Here is a 16,988-nt window from a genome sequence, read left to right as displayed (position 1 = left end):
CACCGAAATCCCTGCAAAAATCAAACAATGGTTAAAAGACAGAATTTCCACTGTGACAGAAATTTAAGGAATTAGATGGGAATAACAAAACATCCCTGTTGGAAATGGCCATCTTTTATATGCTATTCCCTCAGATTGTTTTGCCTTCTGTAGCTCATCCCATTTTTGCTGGCCATAGGATTCTGGGAAATGTACTCCTCCTAACAATTGCCTGTGCACTCCTCTTCAAATATGTTTAAATGTGTACACCCATGATTGGCACATGTCATTTGCTTGTAAATCTCTTATATGGGGTACTATATGTACCCAGGGCATATCATTTAAATACTACTAGTGGATTGCAGCACTCTTTTACCACCCACTAAAATAGCACTATAAACATGTCTCCAGACCTGCCACTGCAGTCTAGGTGTGCAGTTAAAACTGCCATTGTGGCCTGACAAAACGAACCTCTGTATATTTAATGTTTTAATTTTCATCACATTGGAAGCACCCCAAAGTCATTATTCACTGTGTCAATTCTGGATCTCCCATGGGATTACACTGGTTTACACCATTTAAATTTAATAAGGGCTAAATTCAATTTGGGAGCAGTTAGAAAAAAGTTTCAAAAACTCATTTTAATAGTAATTCAATATCCAACTTAATGGTCAAGTCTGATTTTATTTTTGATAATCAATTTTATTGGATTTTTCAAAACACAAGAAATTCATTGGTAGCAGGTTAAACATGATTGGAAGGAACATATCGTTAATCACAATCAACAGGACATGGGTTACCCGGTTGATTTTATTTTACTATTTTGGAATTTACACTTTTAGAAACTTTCTATTTCTCAGCCTAAAACTAAAAGGCTTTCCTGCCAGTGTCCTTATGTCACCTGACCCCAAATGGCTTCCCTGTGGAGAGATGTGTATTGCTTCCCGGACAGTTGACAAGACAAACTTTACAAATTAATACCCCTGGTTTGATTTATTCAATTTTTGTCATTTTGATATAATATTATTTAATAAAATGTACTCTATTTTTCTTAAATTGGTTTGGGATTTATTGTGTTATGTTTTTCACTTCATTACTGCTTAAGTACTGGGTACATTATGTACATATTTTCTCTAAGTTAAGCCTGACTGCATTGTGCTAAGCTGCCACAAGGCTAAGTACAATTGTATTTAGTGATTCTTGGGGATCACCCTGACAAGGATTGTGGTTGCTATCAAAGGTGGGATCAGACCCCGTCCACTAATATCTCAGTTTCTTTCATTTCCCTACCAAGTAGTTTGACTCTTCTGCCAGTACAACCAGTATTTCATGAGTGTGACAGGAAGGGGTCTAAACAATAACCAATCAATCTATCAGGGAGATCATAAGCATTCTACTTCCCCGTGAGGGTCTTAAGGCATCAAGGGGGGCAGGGGGGTCCGCCATTCAGTTCAGTCTAAAAACCAGGCCTTAAGTGCCTTACTGAAGGTGTCAGGGAGGGGGCACTTCTGATGTTAATCAGGAGCTCGTTCCAGGTCTTGGCTGGAATGTACGAGAAGGCTCTTCCCCTTGCTTTGGCTCTGCAGATGTGTTGGGTCTTTCAGAGGACGAGGTTGGCGGATCTGAGGTCTCTGCTGGGTACTTGGAGGGTCATTTAATGCACTCTCTTTTCCTTGCTTCACATCCTCTCCATTAATTTGTTTTTGCTTTTCTTTCTATTCATTCGTCCGCCTTCTCTCTTAAGTAGTAATTAATTAAAAACATGTATAAATCACACTACTTTGATATCTACACATTGCTATTTATTTATTTATTTATTTTACACATTTGTAGAGCGCTCTGTTACCCGGAGGTGTCCTGGCGCTAGAAGGATAGGCTGGTGTGACGGAGCGTGCTTACAGAGTGAAGAGTCAAGTTTTAAGTCCTCTTCTAAAGACCATCAGGTCCTGAGTTTGTCTGAGCGCAAGTGGGAGTTTATTCCAGGCCTCTGCCGCTCCTAGAGAAAAGCTCCTACCACCCCAGCGAGCTTTTTTAGTTCTGGGGACTGTGGCCAGGGCCAGTTGTCCTGACCTCAGAGTTCTTGCTGGTTTGTGCCAGCGGAAAAGGGATTTCAGGTGCCTGGGGCCTGTATCGTGGAGGGCTTTGAAAACCATGCATACCGCCTTGAAAGTGATTCTTTTACGGATGGGTAGCCAGTGTAATTTTACCAGATCTTGGGATACCGAGGAAAATTTTGGTGTGTCAGTGATAAGGCGGGCGGCTGCATTTTGCAGTAGTTGGAGTTTGTTGAGAACGCTCTGCTGGGCGTTTAGCATCAGACTGTTGCAATAGTCTAGGCGTGAAAGCACTAGACCTGTGACAATTGTTTTCCTATGTTTCTTCTCCAGATATGGTAGAATTTTTCTGATGGTTTTGAGTGTAAAGTGAAGAGAGGAGGAGAGGGCGTTCACCTGGGATTTGAAGGTCAGGGTGGAATCCACCAAAATCCCGAGATTCTTCACTATTGACAGATAGGGAATCTGGAAGAAGGAAAAAATGTAATTTCGTAAAATCTATTTTAATAAGCTACACAGCTCTTCTCATGAGGAGCATGATGGTCAGTGCTCACCTACTTTGCTTACTTAGTTTAAGTAGGGTTATCGATATCATTCAAAGCGATGGTTCTAAGTGGGGGGTATTTTTCATTCTTTGTTCTACTTCCTTGACTAACTGTATTTGTTAAGTGATCCAGATATGTCCCACCCATCATTCATCATCCCTCCTCCCCGCCCATGTCATTTTTGCCAACTATGGCCTAAGTGCAGTTTAGGTCAATCAATTTGTGACTGCAGTGTTGGCTGTGTAATGTGTGTCAGCTTAGGTTAATGTGGCATTTACAATGTTTTCGATGCATTACAAGCTGTTACCAAACATACAAGTTGTGTTGTCTCTTCACCCACTCAGTCACCTCCTAGTACTTCACTCCTTTATTTAATTCTAAATACTTACATCCCAGCTTGCCAAATTGTAAAATCCATTCTTGGCATGTGCCAAATTTATTTTGAAAACATGTGAAGTAATTTCCAATAACATATTTAATTTGCAAGTGTTTAGATTTTCCTCGTTGGAATTGTACAGTAACTGAATAAGCCAAAGACTATAAATTGATGATCAGTGTAGTGGCTCCTCTATTATATGTAAAAAAAGTTCTACCATACTTGTCTAATCCCTCTACCCTACCCCCTACAGCAGAGTAAATCAAGTTTTCTTTCCTTACATACTGCCCAGCAAATGAATTTGTTTGAAAAGCGTTATGACGGGCGAGGCCACAGAGTAAAGTGAGAGTAATTGCATGGTTTGATGTCAAGTTTGGCGTATTGTATAAAGTGATGAAAGTGCCAAATAAATTCTATATATCCCATTCCTCTCACTGTAGTGCTGTCCATTAGATTCATTTTCGTCAATGTCTACTTACATTATACAGGATAATATATTGATATTAGCATTTCATATGTGAGGTGTGTGACATAGTATCTCATTTATTATTCATTTACCTTTTTTGGTGACAGGGTAGAAATAGAAATGTATTTGATGAAGAGCAGGGACATTGGAATTAACAACAGATCATTGTCAACTACATCTGCAGACAGTAGCAAACTAGCCGAGGTGACTGCGCGCGATGAGCGTGGCTTTATTATTTATACTCCATATAGTGCAAAACGGCGTACACATTATTGAGAGGTCATTTATTTTTCAATTCAAAGTGTCTGACTCTGTTTATAGTTACTTGAAAAGTCAATAGAAAAAAAATTAAAATCACAGTTTTTTATTCCTGTTATATTATCATGCCTGTTAATACTTTTCTGTGACATGGCCAGTGCTTTTTTATGTTTGTCATGTGTGAGTAAAACATAAAATTGGCCTTGTGACTCTCCTAATCATAAATAATAAAATCAAGTTAATTCCAATGGCCCTAGGGGACCAGCAATGTAATGCTGCTGTGCCACCTAGGAATGTTAAACAATTGTTTGCACTGAGCATTATTTACAATTAGTCTTTTTTCGTTTTTCTGACTATAGCTGCATCTGCTGGTCCAGCCGGACCACCCACCAGGCAGGAGATAGTGGTCCATTTGCGGTGGCAGAGGTTAGAGCGTATTCAGCTGGAATACCAGTGGCTTGTGGTCCTGAAAGAGGAGGAGGAAGAGGAAATGAATGCACCACAGCTGGGCCCCGAGTGCATCGGGTCTCCCTCAGCCTCAAGCCTTCTGGCCATCCTATTGGCAGCACCACTGCCACCACCAGCCAACTGCTGCCACCCCCCACCACACTGAAAACAGGCCATTGCTGTGCCACATCCTGCAGTGACTGGACACCATCGAGGGGCGGCTTTCCACTATGGAGCACAGTGTGGACCGGCCCCGGACCAATATGCATAATGCCCTCTTCTAGGCCTTTTCTCAATTTTTTGTTTTGGTAGGAGGTATTTGGTGTTTGTTGGGGCTTGTTGGGTTCTTGGTGGGGAGGGTGGGAAGGGATTTGGGACTGGAGAGACTTTTTCTTGGACATTTTGAGTTTTGGCGCTTAGGTCATTTTGTTTGGGGAGGGAGGTGGGCATGTTGTTTGGGTGGCGAGGGTGGGCTTCTTTGTCAATAAAGAAAGGGGAAAACTATTGTATCTAAATGTATGCCTGAAGAAATTTCTTTTACTTTTACTTTGCACTAATGCCTTCAAGTAGTTTTATGCAGCCTGTTTATGTGCTTGTAACTTAAGAGAGAGCGTAGCACTGAATTATAGAGTTATACTTCTCTATCTAGCTTGTTGACCGTAAAGGGGAATGCTGCCATGATGACCTATATTGTTTACAACTATCTGGATAAACAACAGTAGGAGTTAGTTACTTTCTTACAAAGTTACATTTCATCCATACTAGTTCTCTTACCTGAACATAGATTGTGCAATAACAGGGGAAACATCACAACTTCACAAGTGGGGTCCCACTCCTAGTTCCACCCAGTTGAGCTCAATCTATAGGATTAATCTGAATGGTTGATTATCCACCGTAGGCAACGAAATGGAAGTAGAAATACTGAGCTAGTGGGTTATATATTTATCAAAGATTTCAAAGAATTAATACTAACGGAGTACCATGTGATGACACAATGAGAATACCTGATTGTGCTAAAATAGAGAAAATACTGATACCAGTAAGTTTTGGCTAATTTGGTGTTAGTAGTATTATTTGTGATATACACAAGGGAGGTCCCACTTCCAGTTCTACCTAGGTGAGCAGCAACTGTAGGATTAATCTGAATGATTGATTGATTATCCATTGTAGTCAACTAAATCGAAGTAGAAAGACTGAGTTAGTGTGTTATATATTTATCAAAGATTTACAAAGAATTGACACCACCTGATTACTACGTGATGACACAATAAGAATGCCTGAGTGTGCTAAAATAGAAAATATAGCAATACTTGTATATTTTGGCTAATGTGGAACTAGCAGTATTATTTATGAAGTCCTCAAGTTATAAAAAATTGACTCAAATTCTGGAGTGGAAGAGCTTAGGTTAGGCATTTACGGTTACGCAACACAAGGCCTGAATGATGATGTTGATGACTGATGTTCTTCATTCTATATCTAAAATATTTATCATTTTTAATGCGCTGGTTGGTAATGGGCTGGTGTGAGCTACTGCTTAGAAAATTCAACAGTAAATTGGTGTTGCTTTCACCACTACCGCTACACAAAGTGTGTAAACCATTGATGGTGTAATTTAAGCCGCACCTCAATAAATCGGGTGAAGAGGGTTAGGGGTTAGATGAATGGATGGGTAAGAGTATTTGGGGTAAGGTTTGACAAATTCTACACCACAAGCACAATATTCATCTGGACAATAAGCAGCAGCACATCGTTTACCATCAATCTGTTGTTAGGAGAAACAAAGGAATGAGTATGACAGAGTACAGATAAATGCATTGCAAACAGTCCTTCTGCACCTGAGACCCAAATTATCAAATATCTAAATGCTCTGTCTTCTAGGTTGGGGAGTGAACCCACTACTCTTAATGTAATTGTTATAAGAAAGCAGTAGTGCTGTTGAGCTCAGCTAACTTTTGCCTTTCATTTATGAAGGAGACTAGAAGAAAGCCTTCAGATTGTAAAAGAAAAACTGTGTTTTAGAGTCAAAGATAAGGACAGAAGGAAGGTAAGCTACATGCGGAGTGTATCAAGAAGACTCAGAGGCAGATCAAAAATAAAACAAGTGGATACTCAGAGGTTCACTCTTGACAGAAGTCCAACACACAGACACATACACAGGGCAGCATTTCACAAATGCACATTTCTCTGTTCCACATAGCTATAGTCTAGGCTTCAGACTCTTGGTTTTCCTGGGAACTGTAGTCGATACTCAATAACTTCTTGCGTCTAACTGTTGATGAGGTAGTCCTGCAGCTCCTGCCCGGAGTTCTTCAATAATCCTCCTCAATGATCCTCCTCCTGACTCCAAGTAACGCCATCCTAGACCAATCGTCATCATCATGAATCATGATGACCCGAGCAAGATAGATGTGGAGTGCACTGCTGTTGAAGACCAAGTAGGGAAATATAATTGCAGTATTTTACAAAGGTTTTTGTTTGTTAATTATTGTGACTGTTTGTTTCTTTAAAGAACCAGAAAAAAGGAGACCACCCTGCAATTAAATCCAGCTAAGTGTGAAAGGGCCAATGACCTCCAGGGAAAACAAAAGAGTGCCCATCACTGACACCCCAAACATTGCAAATCAATAATCATCATGATTACATGTGCATCACTGCACACTGGCTCTCTTTTGCAGGGTAAAGCAAAAGACACCTTCAGATTTCGGCCCTGAAGAAAGTTTTAAGAGCAAGAAAGTTCCCATATTGCAGTTCAACACAACCTACCTCTCTGTCAGCCTCCACATCAATCATCACTCACTGAGACTCGATAATCTGATCACTTATTGGTGCAATGGTTACCTGTTCCACTCCAAGCATGGTGGTAGGTACACTATTTCCCCTTTAATGCAAGCAATAGATTGGAATTTGGCAGTCTTGTAAATAAAACAATTGGCTTGGGCACCTAGAGGATGAAACAAACTGAAGGATCATAGGAGTGGACCTACACAATAATTCATTTTTGCTAAGTAGGTTTGTGAAGGCCAATCATCTCCAGGTAAAAAATGATTGCCCACCCCTCAGGCATGAAACATTCCAAATCAGTTATCTCAGGTAAGGTCCCACATTACAGTACATCATCCTCCCTCACTGTCTGCCATCACATGAATCATCATTTAGCTTAAATAATCACTCACACAATCAGTCACTCACCATTGCAATAGTTGAAGAATCCAAGCATGGGTAGTTTATGTATAGGTATTCAATCATCTTTGATGCAGGCAACCCATTGCAATTTGGTATTGGCAGGCAGTCTTGTAGATAATTGATTTTATGGGCCAGACCTTCTAGTGCTAAGAGATGCAAAAAGCGATTGGCATTAGGCAATAGGCATGTGAGGGGGAGGCAGTGTTCCCAATGAAAGGAAGGAATTGTGAAGGCCTCTTCAATGCACACTGGCCCAACTAGTATCCGGCAATATGTATGTGAATAATAAAAAAGCTGGGGCAACATAAATCTGACACAAAAATAATTCTCATTTTGTGTTGTTTTTGTTTTGCAAAGAAAGAACTTAGTTCAAGGGAAAAAATGTATTTTATGGGGGCACTGGCATAATCAGTCCAGGAAATAGAGTTCATCCTCTAACTCAGGTGGTTCACCCAGAAGTTGGGCAGCTAACACATTTGATGTATTCTCCTGTGCTGCTGTTTGGGGAACAGTGTAATTGTGTGGTATAAAATGTTGGTTCATTTTCATCATAATCAATCTCTGCACATTCTGATGTGAGAGACTTGTCCTTCTTACTATACCAACCCCACCACCTGCACTGAACACACGTTCAGCAGACACAGTGGTGACAGGACAAACCAGATACTTCATCCCCTGCCTGATGATCTCTGGCCATTGAGGCATATTCCCATCCCAATACATCAACGGATTCTGATCCACATAGACCTCTTATGGATCATCCAGATACTTCTGGAACATCCTGTGGATGATCACTGGTGCTGCCACTTGTTCAACCTGTTTTGCCATCACCTCTGTACTAGATGTGAGCCCTCTCAATTGAAACCAATACAATGCAGATGCTGGGTCCAGTCCTTCTGTTGCTGTTGTTGATGGTGTTCTAGATGATGGTGTTGTTGACTGCTGTGAGACAAAACTGCCCTCTCTGTAAGTTAAAGGCAGCACCCCAGAACTGCAGGATGGGGCTTGAAGTTCCAACCATTCTTCTTCAAAGTCTCCGGTTTGCTCTACAATCCACCTCTTGTATTTTAAAACACTCCTTTCAGAAAAAGGAATGTACTCTTTGAGTTTGATGATGTCATGCTGCAGCTTTATATTACAAGACAAGAAAAAGACGAAGGTTCCAACCAAGGCATGTGCTTTTGTGTTTGCATTCACACCTGGGGGGGGGGGGCAAACCTTCCAGACACCTTCTTGAGTTGGTTTTATAGGAGATGTAAGAATGGGATAGTTTGGACCATCATATCATCCTCCTTGCTAACTTCCTGTGTGAAAATCTTAAAAGGAAGTAGCATCAGTGTCAGGCATTTGACTATGCCCCATTTGTCCGCATCCATGGTCATAGCTTTCCCAACTGCATCCCCTCCTCTTTGAATGACATAGTCATTGACCTGTTTGTACCGCTAAATATCGATGTTGCAACAGGTAAAAGGTGGAATTTCAATGTATTGCCACCTCCTGTATCAGGGCTTTAACTGGTGCACTATTATTACGCTGAATAACCTGCAGCTGCTTCTGGGCTTTGAAAGAATGGCTGAAATGAGTGCAGATTATTCTGCAGGTGGTCAGTATGCTGCTGACTATGATTTACTTATTGAGGGAGCTTGCACCACCAGGTTGATGCAGTGGGCCGAACATAGGACCCTGTAATAACCTCCATCTTACATGGCCTTGACTATGTTACTGTCATTGTCTGGGGCACAAATCCAATTCTGAGACCTTGCTGTTAAATTCCTCCAAGAAGTTTATAACTCTATGCAATTCCTTTATGGCGAGCACACCACTGTTAAATGCCGCTGCATGCTCTTAAATCTTTCTTCAGGGCCAAATCCTGAAGATGTCTTTTGTTTTACCCCGCAAAAGAGATCCAGTGTGCAGTGATGCACATGTAATCAGTCGCCTGACAACTGGTCCACATGTCTGTTGTCCGGTGGATGGTGTGAACAACACTTTGCTGCAAAGCTTGTCCAACCAACTGCAGCACATCATGATGCAGCGATGGAACAGCAACTGTGGCAAAATAGGTCCTACTTTGTACCTTCCATTTTGGGCAAATGGCTGCCACAAATTCTAAGAATCCTAATCCTTCCACTAAAGAAAAAGCGAGGAGGTCCAGCGCTAACATTTTTGCCAGTTTCCCATTGTACAAACATGTGGTTGGGTAGTTTCACTCATTGGGCCACCGCTGCCTAAACATACCTGTAATAGTAGCTTGGTTTTTCTTCTTTTCTTGGGGCATTAACCCAGGTGCCTTTTGAGAAGTAGATGCTAGTGGTAGACGCAATGTGGGTTGTGGTGATCAGGCAGTCACTGTATTCAGTGGAGTCTCCATCTCACTATGAGTCTTCTTGTGCCATTTTGAAGTTGCTGAGGTGGGTAAATCTGCTAGCACACTGCTCTTCACAGGGCTGCTTAGCATGAAGATGTCACCCTCTTCTTTCTCATCATCACCTTCCACCATGATTATACTTGTAGCTGATGTTCCCCGGCTCTCCCCATCACCACAAACATGTTCAACAATTTTTTAAGGTGCTCCTCCTACTTGATTGTGTGGTGTTTTTTTATATGAGTCATTTGGCCTCCAGCACCATAATGTATACCAGGCTTACCTCGACGAACATTTGTATGCCAAATGGTGCATACTGCAATATGCTCCTCCTCTTTGCTAACTGTACACAAAGTCCTAAACTAGGGAGGAGTACTTTTTTACTGTGCCACTGCCAATGCCTGAAGAAGAACTGGAGATAGGTGGGCATGTTCTTAATTGCCTCTGCTTCTCCTGAGGCAGGGGTTAGTGCAGGTCTCATCTGAGACTTTCCAAATATGGAAGCTCCTGGCGGTGCTACCTGTGCCACATCCCTTGGATCTGGTTGAATAACAATGTCAGATTCCTGTTTGTCACCTTTTATCATGACTACCTCGTCATCGTCATCTTCCTCTACAGCCCCTTCTATAAGTCTAAGTCTTTAGGGAACTTTTCTTTTCCATTGTTTCTCCTGTTGTCTCCTGGTCTCTGTCGAGGCTCACTCCATGTTTCTATCATCGTCATCAGAAGTTGTGCTGATAGAAGATGGTGCAGTACTACCCTTCCTTTTCCTTGCAGGAAATCTGCATGCCAATTATTCTAAAAGAGAAGGATCAACTTCTTGCTTTGGAAGGAAGCTAAATGTCCTGTTCTGCTCCAACATCAGGCAAATGTACTATTGCTCGCTGCAGCTGCTGCCCACTTTGCTCTGTTTCCTGAAACAATTGTGTACTACTTTGCAAAAAGGACAAATCCTATTGAACATCACTACTCATCAGAGTCGACATGATTGCCTGGCTGCCTCACTGACAGTCATGCTCTTAGGCTTAGGTTGGGTGGGTGGTGCTGTTGATATAGGAGTGCTGCTCTCAGCGTGCTTGCTAGAAGCCGGTGTGGCAGGCACAACTTTCCTGAAAAAGGTAGCGGTTTGGCACACCAGTGGTGGAAAGCTGCTCTTCCTCCTCCCCATACTTGTCACTTTCTTGGCAGCACCTTTCTTTGGGGCCATCTTGAAGTTGACATTTGGCAGTGGCACTTAGCTTCACAAGCTGAAGAGATGCATGTGTTGCGTAGCCAGTCATGTGTCACGTCCTGCACAGGCATTCTGTCTGGCAATACTGTAGGTGATGTCTCTTCTCTTGTACACCTAAAAGCAAACAAGCAAGAAGTACATCAGTGAAATGTGGCATTGTTGCAGTTCAAGTAGTAGTACAAACAAACAGTATTATTTAGTATGGTTATTCTAGTTATTCTAAATAATTAGCAAAATAGTCTAACTATCTGTGAGAGGCTGGCTTAGTATATGGTACTCTGCACTAATCCAGACAACACTTATGATGATTTTAGTAGTCTTAGACAACCTTTAGAAAGCTCCCTAAGTAGTAGTTGTGGAGAGCAGCCTTCAGACTTAGTCCATAAGGAGTGTAAAGAAGCTTTTTTTTACCAGTAGTTAATCTTATGGTGTAGGTTAAGTGAAAAAGAACCACACAGTGTAGTTATAAAAATATGTATTTATTATTAACACTCACTAACACAATGTAATATCTTCTACCCAAAGATACAACACAATACACACAATACTTCATAAATAGAATTTGTATATAGCACAGAATACACAGTGGTCTCCAGGTGGAGACCAAACCATATACTAAAATAGTGGAATGCAAACCATAACCTTAATTGAGAATGGACCCAGAAGATGTAGAAGCCCTGGGGCCCAAAGAACCACCCAAGGTGAGTTTCTAGGCACCACCTTGAGGTTGTGTGCAGAGTGGGACCACAACTGCGTGCTCAATGTTAGTCAATAGGTAAGTCAAAGTTGCAATTTTAAGAAGTACCCTTCCCAGTAGACCCCAGAGAAACTTCATGGGAGCTGGAAGGTTGGAGAGTCACCCTACCTGTGGGTAACCCAGGAACTAGGATACCTACACCAGGGAAGTGTATATTCCACTGACGAAGAAGGTGAAAGTACCCAGTGGAACCCAAAGGTGAATTCAAGGTAAGAGGTACCTGCAAGCAAAGGGGACAGAGTCTATTCCACTCAGGAGTGAGCAGGGAGAACGGAAGATGAATGCCCACCGATGTCGGAGATGCACAAGAGTTGACCGTACCCTTGAAGTTGCGACTTTATGGGCCAGGTGATGCAGAGGTGGGCCAGGAGCCATGAATGAGCTGTCCAACATTGATAGTCAAGAGCCAAGTGGTCAGTGTCTGGCAGGGGCATCAACAAGCCTTGGAAACAGCAACTAACATAGTTGAAGGAAAGTGTTGGGACCAGCAAGGTGCAAGTGACTCACCGTGAGCAGGTACGTCGGGGCGACCCCAAGCAAATAGCAGAGCCCTCTGGAGCCAAATTAGACCCTTGCGAGGACCCACGGGCCCCAGGTACAAGAGTTGCAAGAGGACCTCGAGCAGCTCGCCAAAAGGTGCAGGCCCACAGCACAGAGGATGCAATGCAGGCAAAGATTTTGGCTGTAAGAGATGCTTGAGGTAGAGCGTCTTGGAACCCGAAGACAGATGCTGTGCACAGGGGTTCTGTTCCAGCAGTTCCAACGAGGGATACTGGCCTCAAACTCAGTAAGAAAGCAGTGCAGGCCTCGAGGGAGTTGCAGAACCACCGCCTGTGTTGCTGAGCCTTTGAGAGTCCGTGCGAACCCAGGATCATCCGACCGGTCAGCTGCATTGTGGTGCCTGCAGATGCAGGGTAGTGACTCCTTCACTCCAAGGGAGATTACTTCGGTTGTTTTGGATGTCCACACGCCCTGTGAAAAACCTGTATGGAGCACACGCAAAGACATTGCAGTGGACTTGCAGGATGATGAGACCAGGAGCAGCAGCAGTCTTCCCAGTGGCAGTCTTGGTTCCCAAAGCAAAGTCTAGTGAGGTCTAGAGGGCCCCAATGGTCGAAATTGAAGTGGTATGTGATCTGAATCTTGTCCCATGATGAAACTAGGGACCCACCCACAGGTAAGCCCTTTAGTACCCTAAGGAAAGGTTTGGAACGATTCAGGCGTCCCTCCATCAAGAGGGTCTCAAGCTTGGGGAGGATACTCCGATGTGCTTTGTCCAGTTTCGCGCCAGAGTGGGAGTCAACTGATCCCTTAACTGGATTTGACTGGAGTATGCAAGGAGGGCACCAAAAATACCCTTCAAGCAGTCTGAGTGGCACTGGCAAGTCCCCCACTCTGTCCCAGTACACTAAGTCCTCTCTGGGAAGTGGTCACACCTCCCTGTGACCGGCTACCTATTGTCCTGCTCAAGCTTGGCTCAGCAGCAGGAGGGCAAAATCGTGTCTCTGGTCAGCAGCCATAGCTTGCTGCCTGGGTCTAGAAGATTGGTACCAGGAGCACTGAGGGCCTTTCAGAGGAGTTTTGCAGTGCATGAAATGATACCTCCCACACGAGGTATGATTTCATGCATGATTCCAACAAGTTTGATACCAAACACGACAGGGTTCGTTACAGCCAGTGTAGAGATAGTCATTGCATTATGACGCATGGGCACCCTTTGTATCTTAATGGCTGATTCACTTATAACTCAGGAGAATGGATTCCTAAGGTTATCGGGATGTCTTGTACATGCAGGGGCACTCTCATACGTAGAACCGAGCACCCTGCCTTCAGGATTGAAAGGCATGCCTTAGGGGTGATTTATAGGTGTTAAGTGTAGTTACCTTAAAAATAAGTAAACTTATATCTGTTGCAAGTGGTGCTAGCAATGGCAGGCCTGTAGTCACAATTTGAGTGGTCTCTCATGGGTGGCATAATACATTCTACAGACCATGCGAGACCCCTGGTGTATCTGTGTCATAGGTACCTCAGTACAAAATACTCGGCACTTATTAGGGTTCACCCCTAGCCAATCTGGAGTGTACCTAAGTAATCACATGTCCAATGCACAGAAACTGGTGTTCTGATTAGCAGGATCACATTCAGACTAATCAGACACCAGCAAAAATTGGGGGGGGGGGGGGAACTATGAAAGCCGAACCTACTTCCCAACACTAACCATTTGTAAAACCACACCAACATAAACTTTCACTGAGTGCATTACACTCAGGAAGGATCAGAAAGAGCAACAACAACAACATACAGAAACATTTTACTTTATGTGCATCACATTGGGATGTGGCACTCAGGGAGGTGCAGGTGACAATGGAATGACCCTTAGACAATGAATGCTATTGTGCAGTGCAACTATATCAGTCATGGGTTGATGCCAGATGTTCTAACAATAGAGAAAAATATGATAGATCAAAATAGGAAAAATGAAATAAAAACATGTATTATATTTTTTTATGTAATTTTAAAACATTTCACTTAAAAATATAAAACTAGGGCATGGCCAAGCTGGCTGACATGATCGCATTTTAGCGCAGCGCCACACTAAACCCCTGTTATACGGCACTGATACTGGCCAGCACCTGCCATCCTGCCTTTCCCAGACTGATTGAGCACCGTCCTCACCTGTGCTGCCTTCCACCGGTCTCTGTATCCTTGCTGGCCAGGGAAGGTCCGGCTGTGAAGGCCCACTGGTGTCCTGTAGGAGTGGCCCCTAAAGGGTGTGAATCCACAGAGGAGCCCCCATGCCATACTGCCTGGATCTGCCTGACGGGCTAGAGCAGAAGAAGGATGGGACCAGATCTCCTTGCTGGCCCCCCAGATTGATTGCGGTGTTCTACGCTGGAGGCCTGCACCTACCACATCTGCGAGTAATTCCTGGTGGTGGGGCCTTTTTCCTTGGACTGAATGTGACACCAAGTGACTTACCTGCTATTGATGCGCAGGGGTGCAGCTGGAGCGGCTGCTGGGGGAGTGGGTCTCCCTGCCGACCCCCTGCTGTGTCCTCTCCTGTGACTGTGCTGGCTGTGGAGGGAGACAAGGGCTTTCCGGGGTGGCGCCTCGGCTCGCCTCGCCCTGCCATGGTGCCCGGATCTAACATACCGTGAGCTCCCCAAGACACTCCGCTAAGCATGTGCTCTTGTTGTGCCTTGTCCATGCCTGTGCATGTTCCGAGGGCCCATGAGACTCTCTTAGCCTGTCTCTAATTGCTGCCCCTTGACTTTCACCCGCTCCTTGGCCCTGGGACTCAACTTGGGGTGGTAGTCAGGAGATTGGGTTTCTCTCCCAGGTTTCTTAGACTGGGGTCCATGGGCAAGGATAGACCCCCTTGCTCCACAGCTACGCAGATGCGGAGGGACCAATACACCTCTGGTCCAGCTCATGGCCCCCGGGGCCTTCCTGATGCTGCTGTCTCAGCGATCTCACAGTTATTCTTCAGGCCATACAGACATCGCAGGCGGTGAAGGCGAGAGTTGGGGAAGTTACGATGGATGAGGTGCCGCTGTGCTTTGGTCTCCGGAACGCTACCACCCGGGTTCCAGGAGCAGAGTCTCTGCTCTCCACAGCCAAGGACAACATCTCCATGCTTAAAGCCCAGGTATCTACACTGCTTTCCCACAATACGGAGCTCCACAGGTGCACAGTTGATGCTTTAAATCGCTTGCAGCTCAACAACATACATGCAGTTGGTGACTCCGAGAACATTGCCGAGGCTGGACACAAGCAGATGGCGGACTTTATCGAAAGTTGGAAGAAATCCTGGATGCCCAGTGACTGTTTGTCATCTTTGTTTGCCGTGGAGCGGGCCCACCGAACCCTGGCTATTCAACTGCCTCCTGGGGCCCGACCTATCATAGCTCGCATCCTCAATTATAGAGACAGGGAAGTGATTCTCAGGGAAGCTACAGGGACACTAAAGTATTCATTTTCCCTGACCACACAGGTGAGGTGAAATAATGGAGGCACTACTACCTGGACATCAAGCAAACGTTACAAGCTGTTGGGCTGCATACTGCTTACTTTTCCCTGCTAGACTCAGTGTTATTCATCTCAACCAATCACATTTTTTTGGAGTCTGCGTGGCAGTGGCTCATGGAGGAACGTCCATTGCATAAAACAATACCTCCCTCAATGTGCCACTGCAAGACTACCTCAGACCCAGACTTGGGTGGTCAGCCTAAACCACGCAGGTGGCATGTATGTTCCCAGAGGGGGAGCAAGAATTCTTGATAAGCTTCACAGTTGTGTTCCCCGTGGACACTGTAGGCGCCTTGGGTTTGGCCTCTAAGGTGACTGGTGGGGATCTGGACACGGGCTTGCTCCCGGCCCCAACTTCCTCATCCTCCACTGCCTCGGCTGATCCACCCCTGGACTCTGATCTCTTTCACAGTACTAGGATTTTACTAAGTTCAAGGTGTCAATCAATCAGGGATTTATAGATCGTGCTACTCGCCCTTGAGAGTCTCAAGGCACTAGAGGGGGGGGGGTCTGCAGCTCCAAGGTCATCCGTGAATCCAGGTCTTGAGGTCTTTTCTGAAGACTTGTAGTGTAGAGCTTCGTCTGATGCTGAGGGGGAGTTCATTCCACTGGAGTTCACTGTATCTCTCGTTACCTTGAATTTTCCTTGCAGCCCATAGGACTGACTTAATATGCTAATAGCTGATCTTTGCTGCAGGATGGGGGCAGCTGTTCTATTGCTCTTTCCAGGCTTGTTGGGCTTTCTCCTTGTAGTATTCAAGTATTCATGATATTGTAGTTATTGTTTTCTCTCATTTTCCTTCTTTACAGGGTGACATATGTTTCAGGGGTAGAAGTATGAGGAGGGATTGTAGTTGAGGGGTGGGGTTTTAGTTGTTTATTGTTGTATGTTGCAATTGTTTACCCTTTCTTTTCCCTTTTTAGCAAATTGCATAAGCTCCCCCCCTCGCTTATGTGTACGGTCTTGCAATAGTGATCACTTGTCATGCCCCTTGAGTACAGTTCTCACCGCCCCTTAAACCCTAGGGGCCCGCCTCCTAGGACTCCCACAGCTTACTTGTAGTATCATTATTCCCTTTTCACACATATTGTCTTCAAGGTTTTGTACTGGAATGTTAATGGGCTGCTCGATTGTGAGAAATGGGCAGAAATTGTTACCTTCCCCCACCGATACCTCCATCTATTGTTGTAAGAGGCAATGTCCCTTTCTGGCCTGCAAGGGCCATGAAAGAGTTTTCCATGCTGTGTACTTCCTAGGAGATCAGGTAAGCTATTCTCCTATGCCGCTCATTTCCCTT

This window comes from Lissotriton vulgaris, chromosome 2_1 (genome assembly GCF_964263255.1).
Source record: "Lissotriton vulgaris chromosome 2_1, aLisVul1.2, whole genome shotgun sequence".
Lineage (NCBI taxonomy): Eukaryota > Metazoa > Chordata > Amphibia > Caudata > Salamandridae > Lissotriton > Lissotriton vulgaris.
This window is presented reverse-complemented; position numbering follows the sequence as displayed.